The sequence below is a fragment of the Moschus berezovskii genome, chromosome 10 (genome assembly GCF_049115385.1).
Source record: "Moschus berezovskii isolate FMDL1 chromosome 10, NW_MosBer_1.0, whole genome shotgun sequence".
In the NCBI taxonomy this organism is placed as follows: Eukaryota; Metazoa; Chordata; class Mammalia; order Artiodactyla; family Moschidae; genus Moschus; species Moschus berezovskii.
In genome coordinates this window covers 16,088,278-16,103,793 of record NC_142469.1, presented here as the reverse complement: position 1 = coordinate 16,103,793, position 15,516 = coordinate 16,088,278, and positions in this window count along the sequence as shown.

Sequence of the window (15,516 nt, the reverse complement as noted above, 5' to 3'; positions counted from 1 at the left end):
CGGCTCAGAGGAGCTCAAGTGTCAGGAGAAGCATCAGATGAGGACCAGGGCGGGAGACAGGATTCCGCACAGCAGCGGTTTAGCTTTGTCAGTCCCTTTCCTGCCCCTGCTTTCTGGGGAGTCACGTGCTCCTGATTCCTGCAACTACTGCAGTTCTGCTGGGACTCTTGCTTCTCCCCTGGGCTGAGCAGTCTCCTTATTGTGTATCCATTTCCATCCCTGCACTTCTCTCATCACACAGAAGAAGTAGGGGCAACAGATGCTTCCTACTTTCCGTGAACATAGCATTTTCCTTCAGGGGTAACCAGTCATTCTGGTTTGCCCTGACTGCCCTAGACTCAGCAAATGAGAGTTCATTGTTTCAGGAGACTTCTCAGTTCTGGGCAAACCAGCCTGGTGATCAGCCTTCATTGCTTTGGAGTGATTTTTTTTTTTTTCCAGAAAGGGAGCATAAATGCCTTTACTCAACCATCTTAATCTGAAAATCCTGTTAATTTCATTATCCATGAAGATTTTTAGCTTTTTCTAACTCTTTACTAGTAACTTGGAGTGGGGAGAAACCGTTATGGACAGCTATGCAGACACAATTGTAAACCACAAACAGAGAGAGAAACGTTTGAATTACCAAAGGCACAATCTGCCTAAAAAATCATTCTCAGTAGATCTACTGATATCTGAGGATATATTAAAAACTGTTTCACAGAAAGAAGATTTTGCTTTCTGAATCAAATTATCCTTTAGATATAATGACCTTGTGAAATGACCTTGAAGCTAAAAGTTCCATATTAAAGCTTACCATTATCAAATCCCTTATGATTATACAGTGGAAGTGAGAAATAGATTTAAGGGACTAGATCTGATAGATAGAGTGCCTGATGAACTCTGGATGGAGGTTCGTGACATTGTACAGGAGACAGGGACCAAGACCATCCCCATGGAAAAGAAATGCTAAAAAGCAAAATGGCTGTCTGAGGAGGCCTTACAAATAGCTGTGAAAAGAAGAGAAGCGAAAAGCAAAGGAAAAAAGGAAAGATATAAGCATCTGAATGCAGAGTTCCAAAGAATAGCAAGGAGAGATAAGAAAGCCTTCCTCAGTGATCAATCCAAAGAAAAAGAGGAAAACAACAGAATAGGAAAAAAAAAGAGATCTTTTCAAGAAAATTAGAGATATCAAGGGAACATTTCATGCAAAGATGGGCTCGATAAAGGACAGAAATGGTATGGACCTAACAGAAGCAGAAGATATTAAGAAGAGGTGGCAAGAATACACAGAAGAACTGTACAAAAAAGAGCTTCACGATGAAGATAATCATGATGGTGTGATCACTCACCTGGAGCCAGACATCTTGGAATGTGAAGTCAAGTGGGCCTTAGAGAGCATCACTACGAACAAAGCTAGTGGAGGTGATGGAATTCCAATTGAGCTATTTCAAATCCTGAAAGATAATGCTGGGAAAGTGCTGCACTCAATATGCCAGCAGATTTGGAAAACTCAACAGTGGCCACAGGACTGGAAAAGGTCAGTCTTCATTCCAATCCCAAAGAAAGGCAATGCCAAAGAATGCTCAAACTACCGCACAACTGCACTCATCTCACATGCTAGTAAGTCATGCTCAAAATTCTCCAAGCCAGGCTTCAGCAGTATGTGAACCGTGAACTTCCGGATGTTCAACCAGATTTTAGAAAAGGCAGAGGAACCAGAGATCAAATTGCCAACATCCGCTGGATCATGGAGAAGGCAAGAGGGTTCCAGAAAAACATCTATTTCTGCTTCATTGACTATGCCAAAGCCTTTGACTGTGTGGATCACAATCAACTGTGGAACATTCTGAAAGAGATGGGCATACCTGCCTCTTGAGAAACCTGTATGCAGGTCAGGAAGCAACAATTAGAACTGGACATGGAACAACAGACTGGTTCCAAATAGGAAAGGAGTACGTCAAGGTTGTGTATTGTCACCCTGCTTATTTAACTTATATGTAGAGTACATCATGAGGAACGCTGGGCTGGAAGAAGCACAAGCTGGAATCAAGACTGCTGGGAGAAATATCAATAACCTCTGATATGCAGATGACACTACCCTTATGGCAGAAAGTGAAGAGGAACTCAAAAGCCTCTTGATGAAAGTGAAAGAGGAGAGTGAAAAGGTTGGCTTGAAGCTCAACATTCAGAAAACAAAGATCATGGCATCTGGTCCCATCACTTCATGGGAAATAGATGGGGAAACAGTGGAAACAGTGTCAGACTTTATTTTTTGGGGCTCCAAAATCACTGCAGATGCTGATTGCAGCCATGAAATTAAAAGACGCTTACTCCTTGGAAGGATATTTATGACCAACCTAGATAGCATATTAAAAAGCAGAGACATTACTTTGCCAATGAAGGTCCATCTAGTCAGGGCTATGGTTTTTCCTGTGGTCATGTATGGATGTGAGAGTTGGACTGTGAAGAAAGCTGATCGCTGAAGAATTGAAGCTTTTGAACAGTGGTGTTGGAGAAGACTCTTGAGAGTCCCTTCTATTGCAAGGAGATCCAACCAGTCCATTCTAAAGGAGATCAATCCAGGGTGTTCATTGGAAGGACTGATGCTAAAGCTGAAACTGCAATACTTTGGCCACCTCATGCGTCAAGTTGACTCACTGGAAAAGACTCTGATGCTAGGAAGGATTGGGGGTGGGAGGAGACGGGGACGACAGAGAATGAGATGGCTGGATGGCATTACCGACTCGATGGACATGAGTTTGAGTGAACTCCGGGAGTTGGTGATGGACAGGGAGGCCTGGAGTGCTGTGATTCATGGGGTCGCAAAGAGTCAGACACTACTAAGCGACTGAACTGAACTTAAATATAGACTTTATTAATTTTTTATAAACTATATATATATTTTAGAATGCTCCAGAGAACGTCCAACCAATCAACATGCACACATGTATACGTGTGTTTGTGTGTGTGTGTGTAGAGAGAGAGAAAGAGCGAGAGTTTGATTTATCATAATGAACTGGCATGTGCCATTACGGAAACTGACAAGTCTCACAATCTTCTGTCTGCAATTCAGAGGCCCAGGAATGCCAGTGGTAGGTATTTCCATTCTGAGACCTGAGAACCAGGAGGGCCATTGGTATACATTTTTGTCCAAGGGCAGGAGAAGACAGTGGTTCTAGCTCCAGCATCAGGCAGAGAGAGAAAGAATTTCCTTCCTTTCCAGTTCTGTTTATGTGCCTGACAGGCTGGAGGATGCTCACAAACATTGGAGGGGAAATCTGCTTTACAGTTTACAGATTCAAATGCTAATACCCTCATGGATATACTCAGAAATCATGTTTAAACAGCTGTCTGGCACCCTGTGGCCGAGTCAAGTTGACACATAAAATTAGCCGTCACATTTCTACATCGCTTTACGTGCCATGACATCTTTGCATTGTCTTCAAAAATTTCTCCTTTATGAACCATTTCTGACACTGTGCCCTTGCCTCAAAGAAGAAAGTCAATGATGGTGATGGCTCTTGGACTCCAAAGCCAGCCAGGTCTTATATTAGACCTTGGCAGTGCATTTTAATTTTGAAAGCAATTTTGAAGAAATTTTTATTGCCTTATTTGAAGAAAAAAAATTAATGCAGTGTTTTCGGGAAGGTTCAAGACAATAATAGTCATCAGAATCTTAAGAAGAACCTCTTTTTCCAATTCTGATATAAGTTTTCATTTACCCCTACCATGATAGTACTTTGATTTAAAGAGGATTGGTATCCCTGGTATGTTTAATTCTTATGAATTATGACTTAATTTTAGTCATTTTATTTGTAAATTCAGATTAATGGATTATTTTTAAGAAAAGAACAAGTATCCCTCTTAATTTTTGATTTCCCCTCTTATGAAGTCTTTTTTTTAATCTCTTTATTAAATTTTGTACCTTTTGAGATGCTCTATCCAATAGGTGTTTTTTATATTTCTTTGACCTTTACAAGTACAATTTATTGATGTATTCATCCTACCAAATATGGGGTAATATTGCTAGATGCTTTTTATCATCCTGTTGTTTCTAAAACAGGATCTTATTTTTAAATAAGCTAATTAACATTTTTTCAGTTTTACTAAGATATACTTGACGTTTAGCATTGTATAAATTTAAGGTGTACAGCGTAATAGCTCACATGCATCATGATTATCAAAATAAGTTTAGTGAGTAAGTTTAATAACACCAGTCATGCAGATGTAGCACTGAAGAAATAGGAAAAAAAATACCTTTTTTCTTGTGTTGAGAACTCTTAGGATTTACTTCTTAACAGCTTTCATATATCACATGCAGGCAGTTTTAATTATATTTATCATGCTGTACCTTACATCCCAGGGGATTCTCAGGTGGCACTAGTGGTAAAGAACCTGCCTACCAATGCAGGAACCTGAGAGACACCAGTTTGATCCCTGGGTTGGGAAGATCCCCTGGAGGTGGGTGTAGCAATGCCTCCATTATTCTTGCCTGGAGAATCCCATGGACAGAAAAGCATGGTGGACTACAGTCCCTAGGGTCACGAAGAGTTGGACATGACTGGAGCAAGTTAGCATGCACATGCACGCACCTTACGTCCCTAGTACTTTTCTACCTTATAACTGGAAGTTTGTGCCTTTTGATACTTTCCTCCAATTCCCCTTCCCCCCACCTCCTGCCTCTGGCTGCCACAAGTCTCATCTCTTTTTCTATGAGTTTATTTGTTTGGACTCACTTATTTTGCATTTGGAAGTTTGCACCTCTTAACCCTCTCACCTACTTCTTTCCTTCTAAATAATTAATTATACATAGCAAAATTTTCTAAGAAATTTCAAACACCTATATTTCTAAGTTATATTTCTTATTTTATAATTGCCTTGATCTCATTATCATTCTTAAATGACTTTGATATTTAATTGTGACAGCAGTATACCTGGAACCCTTTAGTGGGAAGACATTGTGGATGAAAAAAGCCAGCAAGAATGGGAAGCCCTGCAGATAATCAGCGGTAAAAATCCATAGAGACATTGCTGTGTCTTGTGTTTCTTCATCACATCCCATAAAATGGATAAAAGAGATTTTGTAACCCCATAAAACAGTTCCATTAATCAAATCCATTTTAATTTGGTAGTCTCCTCTAGGTCTTTATCCTAATTTTATTTCTGAAGTAAAATGAAGAAAGCTTTATGGTTATTGCTTTAATAGGCCTGCTTGATCTTGGCTTGCAGAGGCAAATTTATTCCTTTTAGAATTTTGCATCTTTTATCCATTTTATGGGATTTGTTGAAGAAACACAAGACACAACAACGTCCCTATGGATTTTTTACCGCTGATTGTCTGCAGGGCTCTGCATTCTTGCTGGATTTGCATACACAACGTCTGCCCACTAAAGGGTTTCAGGTATATTGCTGTCACAATGAAATATCAAAGTCACATAAGAATGATAATGAGATGAAGGCAATTTTGTTGTTGCTCAGTGTGGGAATGCAGAGAGATGCTGGATTCCCCAGCGAAGCAGCAACAGAAGAGTGCTCCATGACAGCGACGGGACAGTTGGTGATGGGAAGCACCTGTCCGGAGCCTCACGAAAAGCAAGGGTTTACCTCCCTTTTATCTGATGTTGACTCCGTTTCCAATAGAATATATCAAAACATGGGTTCTGATCCACACATCCTACAATGTATAGCCTTCCCAGAAGTAATTTTTTCTCTCAAGTGGCTGCATTGGAAAGTTAGCAGCTGACCAAAAGACAGATACCTCACAGATGAGCCGTTGCCTACTAAATGGCATGAAAAATTCTAAATGGCATGGAAAATTTTACTCAAACCAGAACAAATAAAACCAGTTTGATATTCTATCTTTGGAACCTAAAATGGGTGAGTAAAACATATCTTATAAATGAACTTCATCCTTTAAAAATACCTTTTAAACTGTGACTACTAGAAAATTTATAATTATACTTATCAAGAGAGAGTAGCAATCCAAGAAACAGGTTATATTATCAGTAGATAGTGCCTATTATTTCAATAGAGAAATAATTTGACAATCAATAACATTTATTAACTATTTTCCATAGTAGATTATTCAATGAGTATTGCTAGTATAGTCTCATCCTCGTGATATTGCACACAATTGTTATAAAAGAAACTACTTCAAGACGCTGTTCAAAGGAACCACAGGGAAAAGCTCATGTATGGCAGACTCCTGATTGATCCCATCCTGATGCTAACGGCCCTCCAATTGTTGCAGCACTCTAGAAAAGTGCTTGTAGGAAAAAGGTCTGGGTATTCAAAGCTATTAAAAAAAATTACCCTCATCAAAACTGATATCTTTTGGTCTGTGAAACAGTCTGTTAAGAGGATAAAAAAGTCAAATTACAGACTGGGATAAAATATTTGCAAGTCATATATCTGAAAAAGGACTTATATCTAGATTATACAAAGACCTCTCCAAATTTAACAGTAAAAAGTTAAATAGTTCATTTAGAAAATGGGCAGATGGCATGACCAGACATTTCACCAAAGAGGATATACAGATAGCAAATAAGCACATAAAAAGATGCACCTCATCATTAGCAATTAGAGGAATACAATTTAAAATCATATTGAGAAAACTCTGGGTTTTCTTTTTGCCTCACATCCTAACTTTGTGCTGGGAACTCCAATGGGTGCAGATAAAAAAATAAAAAAATTTAAAAAGCCGCTGATCACCGAAGAATTGATGCTTTTGAACTGTGGTGTTGGAGAAGACTCTTGAGAGTCCCTTGTACTGCAAGGAGATCCAACCAGTCCATTCTAAAGGAGATCAATCCTGGGTGTTCATTGGAAGGACTGATGCTAAAGCTGAAACTGCAATACTTTGGCCACCTCATGCGACGAGTTGACTCACTGGAAAAGACTCTGATGCTGGGAAAGGTTGTGGGTGGGAGGAGAAGGGGACGACAGAGAATGAGATGGCTGGATGGCATCACCGACTCTGTGGACAAGAGTTTGATTGAACTCCGGGAGGTGGTGATGGACAGGGAGGCCTGGCGTGCTGTGATTCATGGGGTCGCGGAGAGTCGGACACGACTGAGCGACTGAACTGAACTGAACTGAAGGAAAGCTTTAAGGTATAATGCTGACAAAGGTCTGTCTAGTCAAAGCTATTGTTCTTCCAGTAGTCATGTATGGATGTTAGAACTGGACTATGAGGAAAGCTGAGCACTGAAGAATTGATGCTTTTGAACTCTGGTGTTGGAGAAGACTCTTGAGAGCCCTTGGACTGCAAGGAGATCCAACCGGTCCATCCTAAAGGAAATCAACACAGAGTATTCATTGGAAGGACTGATGCTGAAGCTGAAATTCCAATACTCTGGCCACCTGATGCGAAGAACTGACTCACTGGAAAAGGCCATGATGCTGGGAAAGCTTGAAGGCAGGAGGAGAAGGGGACAACAGAAGATGAGATGGTTGAGTGGCATCACCAACTTGATGGACAGTCGGTGACTGACAGGAAAGCCTGGCATGCTCCAGTCCATGGGGTCACAAAGAGTCAGACACCACTGAGTGACTGAACTGACTGACTGAAGGAAAGCCTATTCTCTCAAACCAAAGGAGAAGAAGGGGAAAAGTCTAGAAAGAAATAAGACTTTCAGACAATAGCCTCTATCCCTGCTGCAGCCAAATACCATGGACAAAGCTGGGGCCGAATTCCCATCCCTTTAGCAAAGGCAGAGTGGTGAGCCTAAATGTCCACCCTGGTGAATCTGTACCACCTTGCTCTCTTTATCCATGGGGTAGAATCACTGGAAGCCAGAACTTTTATCCCTTCCCAAAGTTAACAAGGCCACCTTATCCTCATGGTGTCAGTGAAGACCATGTCAGTGGGAGACATTCTTCCCTGCCAGGTCAGGGTGGTGTCAACAGAAGCTAGTGATTAGCCTGAGTCCCACACCCATCCACCAGCAACAAGGATTCCTTCTGTGGAGAGTCAAACATGGCAATATGGGAAACACAGTCCCTATTGGTGGATCATGAGATCATGCCTCCCTCTTCACACTGGCATAATATCAGAGGAGGTCTCCTAAAAGAGATGTTTTAAATAATCTACAGAGTCTCCCTGGTGGCTCAGATGGTAAAGCGTCTGTGTTGGGAAGATCTCTTGGAGAAGGAAATGGCAACCCTCTCCAGTATTCTTGCCTGGAAAATCCCATGGACGGAGGAGCCTGGTAGGTTACAGTCCATGGGGTCGCAAAGAGTCGGACATGACTGAGCAACTTATGACTTATGACTTACAGAGTCTCATAATAATCAAAATATTCATATACAACAGAAAGTAATCTCTAATATCTAGATATAGAAAATTCCTATCTTGAACCAATAAATAAAATCAACAGATGAAGACACACAAAATGATGAAACAACTTATATGACAGGGGTGTTAAATAAGCCATCTTAAAAATGTTTAGAGAAGCTTGACATAATTGAAAAAATAGAAAGTCTCAACAAGTAGCCTCTACAAAAAAAAAAAAATAATAATTTAAATACAAGACATAAAAAAGAGCCAAATAGAACTTTTTAATTGCAAGGTACAATAACCAAATATATAAAAGTTGATAAAGCATAAAGGAGATATAAAGGAGATGACAGAGGAAAGGACTTGAATACAGAACAACATAGATTTCTCAACATGTAAAAAAAGAGAGAAAATGAGCTGAAAAATATGAACCAAATCTCAGACATGGTGAGAGCTGTGACAACTGATCTTATATTTGTGCTATCAGAGTTTCAGAAGGAGAGAGGAGAGAGAGTGGGATTTAAAAGTTTTCAAATAATTAAAGATGAATCTACCTCAAGTTGAGCCAAGGACATAAATGCACAAGTTCGAGAAGCTGAGAAAATGCTGAATAGGACAAGCTCAATGAAATTAATGCCAGGACACATCATAAACAAACTTCTGAAAACTAAAGACAAAGAAAAAGAAATATCGAAAACATCGAGAGACACAATAAACTTCCCTACAAGTAAAAAACAATTTGAATAATAGTGAATTTCATACTGGAAACCATGGGGCCAGAAGGAAGGGAGATAATATTTTTCAACTGTTAAAAGAAAGATATGTGAACACAGAATTTTATATCCAGTAAAAATAACCTTCAGGAATGAAGGAGAAATTAAACATTCTCAGATGCATAAACTCTAAGAGAATTTGTTGCCATTAGACCTAATCTAAAAGGATGGATAAATGATATTTTCTAAACAGAAAGGAAATGATAAAAGAAGAAGCCTTAAAAGAAAAAAGAAAACTGAAAACAATAAAAATCCAATAGAGTTTTCTTTTTATCTTGAATTTTTGAACTTATATTTTATGATTGAAGTGAGAATTATAACATTGTATGTATACAATGTGCATAGAGAAAATATTTTATACAGATATAAATGGAGGAAGATAAAGGGACAGAAAGGGAGGTAAGTTTTCTATACTTTACCAGAACTGGTAAAATGACTATGACAAGTTATTTATACATGATTTATTATCTACAGAAATCACTATGAAAACTATTCAAATAAATACATTAAAATACTATAGATAAATAAAAATGACAGACTGAAGAATGTTCAACATAACCCAAATAAAAAAATAAAACAGAGAAATGAAAAACAGAGAGAAAAATGGAAAACAAAAAACAAAATGCCAAAATTAAGTTTTAAAATATCAATAATCTCAAAATTCTCCATGCCAGGCTTCAACAGAATGTGAACCGTTAACTTCCAGATATTCAAACTGGATTTAGAAAAGGCAGAGGAACCAGAGACCAAACTGCCATCATCTGTTCAATCATCAAAAAAGCAAGAGAGTTCCAGAAAAACATCTACTTCTGCTTTATAGACTATGCTAAAGACTTTCACTGTGTGGACAACCACAAACTCTGGAAAATTCTTAAAGAGATGGGAATACCAGACTACTTAACCTGACTCTTGAGAAATCTGTATGCAGATCAGGAAGAAACAGTTAGAACTGGACATTGAACAACAGAATGATTCCAAATTGGGAAAAGAGTAAGCCAAGGGTGTATATTGCCACCCTGCTTATTTAAATTGTGTACATCATGAGAAATGCTGTCTGGATGAAGCACAAGCTGGAATCAAGATTGTCGGGAGAAATATCAATAATGTCAGATATGCAGATGATACCACCCTTATGGCAGAAAGCGAGGAAGAATTAAAAAGCCTCTTGATGAAAGTGAAAGAGGAGAGTGGAAAAGTTGGCTTAAAACTCAACATTCAGAAAACTAAGATCATGGCATCCAGTCCCATCACTTCATGGCAAATAGATGGGGAAACAGTGGAAACAGTGACAAGCTTTATTTTGGGGGGCTCCAAAAAATAAACTCACTCACTGACGATGGTGACTGCAGCCATGATATTAAAAGACACTTGCTCCTTGGAAGAAAAACTATGACCAACCTAGACAGCATATTAAAAAGCAGACACATTACTTTGTCAACAAAGGTCCATCATGTCAAGGCTATGGTTTTTCCAGTAGTCATATATGGATGTGAGAGTTGGACTATAAAGAAAGTTGAGCACCGAAGAACTGGTGTTTTTGAACTGTGGTGTTGGAGAAGAAAACTCCTGGGAGTCCCTTGGACTGCAAGGAGAGCCAACCAGTCCATCCTAAAAGAAATCAGTCCTGAATATTCTATTGGAAGGACTGATGCTGAAACTGAACCTCTAATACTTTGGCCACCTAATGCAAAGAACTGACTCATTGGAAAAGACCCTGATGCTGGGAAAGATTGAAAGCGGGAGGAGAAGGGGACAACAGAGGAGGAGATGGTTGGATGGCATCACCAACTCAATGGACATGAGTTTGAATAAGCTTCGGGAGTTGGTGATGGACAGGGAGGCCTGGCGTGCTGCACTCCATGGAGTTGCAAAGAGTCGGACACGACTGAGCGACTGAACTGAACTGAATCACATTAAATGCAAATAATATAAATGTACCAATTATAAGACAGAGATTGGTAGGGTGGTTTAAAAAATATATAACTCAATTATATGCAGTCTACAGGAGACTTGGGCTTGCCAAGTTGTGCTAGTGGTAAAGAACCTGCCTGCCAAAGCAGGAGACATAAGAGAGGTGAGTTTGATCCCTGGGTCAGGTAGATTCCTTTGAGGAGGGCACAGCAACCCACTGCAGTATTCTTGCCTGGAGAATCCCGTGGACAGAGGAGCCTGGTGGGCTACAGTCCATGGGTCACAGAGTTGAACACGACTGAAGCAGCTTAGCACACACAGGCATAGGAAACTCATTTCAACTATAATAGTATGAGTGGGTTGAAATTAAAAGAACTGAAAATGATATGCACAAATATCAATCAAAACAAAGCTTAAATGTCTATATTAATATCAGATAAAGTATACTTTAGAAAATCATGAGAGATAGAGAAAATTGTTACATAATAATGACATCAGTCTAACAAAAACTCTTGGCAATCCTCAATGTGTATGCATCATATAACAGACCTCTAAAATATGTGAAGCAAAATAATGATAAAAATAAAAGAAAAAAATCCAGAATTATTGTTAGAGACTCCACCACCCACTTTTTAAGAATTAATAGGAGCCTGGTGGGCCACAATCCATCAGGTTGCAAAGAGCTGAACACGACAGCACACACACATACAAGAACAACTAGAGAGAAAACTGCTAACAATATAGAACTCAACAGCACCATCAACCAGCAGCATGTAACTGACCTTCAAAGGACACTTCACTAACAGCAGAATTCACATTTTTTCAAGAACCCATAGATTTTGCATGATATATCATATCCTGGGTTATAAAATGTAATTCATCAATTTTAAAAGAAGTAAAAGCATTCATAATGCATACTCTGACACCAACGGAATAAAAATACAGTCAACAACAAATGTATTAATGGAAATATGTACAAACCCTTAGAGGCTAAGCAATATATTTCTAAATGACTGATGGGTCAAAGAGGAAGTCCCATAGGAAATAAGAATACATCAAACTGAATAAAAGTGAAAAGAACCCAGCATATCAAAATCTGTAGGACACAGCTAAAACAGCGTTGAGAAGGAAATTTCTAACATTAAATGCTTACATTAGAAAATTAGAAAAGTCTCAGATAATAATCTAAGATTTTTATAGTAAGAAATTCAGTAAAAAAATAAAGTAAGAATAAGGAAGGAAATAAGAGCAGAGCTTTCCCATGTGGCACTAGTGGTAAAGAACCAGCCTGCCAATGCAGGTAGATATAAGAGATGTAGGTTCAATCCCTGGGTCCCCTGGAGGAAGGCATGGAAACCCATTCCAGTAATTATGCCTAGAGAATCCCATGGACAGAGGAGCCTGGTGGGCTACAGTCCATAGAGTCGCAAAGAGTCAGACATGACTGAAGTGACTTAGCACGCATGCACAGAAACAAAAGCAGACTTTCCAAGAGATTAAAAGCCAAAGGAAAAAAAAAATTCAGAAAATTGATGAAACCAAAAGCCAGTTCTTTGAAAAGATTGATATAATTAACAAACATGACATATTTTTTAAAAAGGACACATGTTACCAATATCGTGACAGTGAAACTAGTATTTATTCAGACCCTACACACACCTAATGTATAAAACTGTTATGAGATATAATACCAGAATGGCTAAAATAGAGTACTCTGAAAAGACCAAGTGTGGGTGAAGATGCAGAGAAATGGAATCACTCATATGGTGCTGGAGGAAATGAGAAATGGCACAGTTATATTGAAAAAAAAATTTGACAAGTTTCTTTTAAAACTAAACATGCATATACTTTATGATGCAGTAATTGCACTCAAGAATTTATCCCAGAGACCTGAGAACTTATGCTCACACAAATACTTTAGTTGTAAAAACATGTTTACAACAGCTTCATGTCTAATAACCAAAAATCTTGAAACAACTTAGATCTCCTTCAGTTCAGTTCAGTTCAGTCACTCAGTCGTGTCCGACTCTCCGTGACCCCATGAATCACAGCACGCCAGGCCTCCCTGTCCATCACCAACTCCCGGAGTACACTCAAACTCATGTCCACAGAGTCGGTGATGCCATCCAGCCATCTCATTCTCTGTCATCCCCTTCTCCTCCCACCCACAACCTTTCCCAGCATCAGAGTCTTTTCCAGTGAGTCAACTCGTCGCATGAGGTGGCCAAAGTATTGCAGTTTCAGCTTTAGCATCAGTCCTTCCAATGAACACCCAGGATTGATCTCCTTTAGAATGGACTGGTTGGATCTCCTTGCAGTCCAAGGGAATCTCAAGAGTCTTCTCCAACACCACAGTTCAAAAGCATCAATTCTTCGGCGATCAGCTTTCTTCACAGTCCAACTCTCACATCCATACATGACCACGGGAAAAATCATAGCCTTGACTAGATGGACCTTTGTTGGCCAAGTAATGTCTCTGCTTTTTAATATACTATCTAGGTTGGTCATAACTTTCCTTCCAAGATCCCCTTACAAACTGTTTAAACAACCCAATTAAAAAATGGTGAAGACCTAAATAAATACCTCTCCAAAGAAGACATAGAGATGGCCAACAGGCAGGTGAAACATGCTCAGCATCACTAATTACAGAAATGAAAAACAAAACTGCAATTACTTAGAGAAATGCAGGGTAGTAAGTACTACCTTACTTCAGTCAGAGCGGCCATCATCAAAGTTTATAAATAATAGATTCTGGAGAGGATGTGGAGGAAAGGGAACGCTACATTGTTGGTGGGAATGTAAATTATTGCAGTCACTACTGAGAACAGAATAGAGGGTCTCTAAAAACACTGAAAATAGAGCTCCCATGTAATCCTGCAGTCCTATGCCTGGGCACATATCTGGAGAAAACTCTAATTCAAAAAGATGCATTCACCCCAGTGTTCATCGCAGCACTAGTTGAAATAGCCAAGAGGTGGAAACAGATTATTGGTTTAAAATGACATGGTGTAAATGTCTATCTCTCTCTATACATATAATATGGATAGATTTACAGATTGTCCTACTTAGGGAAATAAGTCAGAGAAACTCAAATATCATATGATGTCACTTATATGTGGAATTTTAAAAAATAATACAAATAAACTGTTTACAAAACAGAAAGAGACTTACAAACAGAAAACAAACTCAGTTACCAAAGGGGAGGCTGGGGGAGAGATAAATTATGGAGATGGGATTAACACATACACACCACTAGCCATCAAATAGATAATCCACAAGAAGCTACTCTATAGTAGAGGAAACTACTCAATACCTTGTAATAAACTATACAAGAATGGGAAAAAATCTGAAAAATAATATACACATATAAAAATAGTGCAACCACTTTGCTGTATTCTTGAAACAAACACAACATTGTAAGTTAACATTAAAAAACTGAAGTGCTGCAAATTTGATCCAAATCAGTCAACCCATTCAAAAGTTAGTAGGAAACAAACAGATAAAACACTAAAAGGTCCAATTGATTTCACTGTGTTCAATCAATATTTTGCCCTTTCCAATTCTGCAGGAAGCCTCCCTTTAAACATTATGTAAGCCAAGAATGTCTGAAAAAGTGTTTGATTTTACCACACTCTGGTAACTGAAAATTAACCACAAGGAGGTAGAAGTCAGAATATTCAACAGTAAATTTATTTCTCTTTTCCAAATGAGAACAGTCTTTTCATGTGGATCATGTTTAAAAAATAGTTTACAATTTATATATGAAGACCTTAAGTGCATTTTAGTTTGGTTTTTAGTATGTCCCATATTCCAGTTAATGATTCCTTTCTTGGGTTAGAGAGATTTTTGATAGAGTTTCAAAGACAATAGTACAGGGTGCCGACAAATGATGACAGTTTAGTTTCTGATCTTAAAATATGAAGTATTTGATCTTATACTCTAACAAGGAAGCCCTCCTTTTCAAAATTTCTAAACTGCATAGATAAATCTCAAACCCAGAGGTCAAGAGTAATTCTTCCACAGACAATGTTGGTAAAACATATTTTTTCTTTCAACAAAAAATTATCTAACATTCATTAAGTGCCAGGTACTACATTAAGTGCTGGAATGTGTCAAGTTACATGAAATTGTTCATATATGACCTAGGGAGTGTATGACCTAAAAGCAACAATTTCTTGCAATCTAGTGGGAATGAAAAGCAGTTCTTTCCATTAAGACTTCATGATTTAATACAAGAAATTTAATAGTACACAAAATTCCAACTGGAGTGGATTCTGGAAAACTTCTTGAAAAAGTGCTCAAGCCAATTCTAGAAGGATGAATAACAGGAGCAGGTGGAGAAGACAGATGAGAAAGAAAGTCTTTTCTGAGGGAGAAGTGTTCACAGATAAATCCAGGGTCTAGGAGACAGTGGGGGAAATTGAATCTCCATTGGAGAGAACGCATCAAACCACAAAGCCTCTGTTGTAAGATTTTTACTGAGGACAATTGGGAAACATTAAATGATTACAGTCAGGGGAATGGAAGGGAAGGCTTTTATCTTAGAAAGATCCCTCTAGTGGCAGTGTGCGT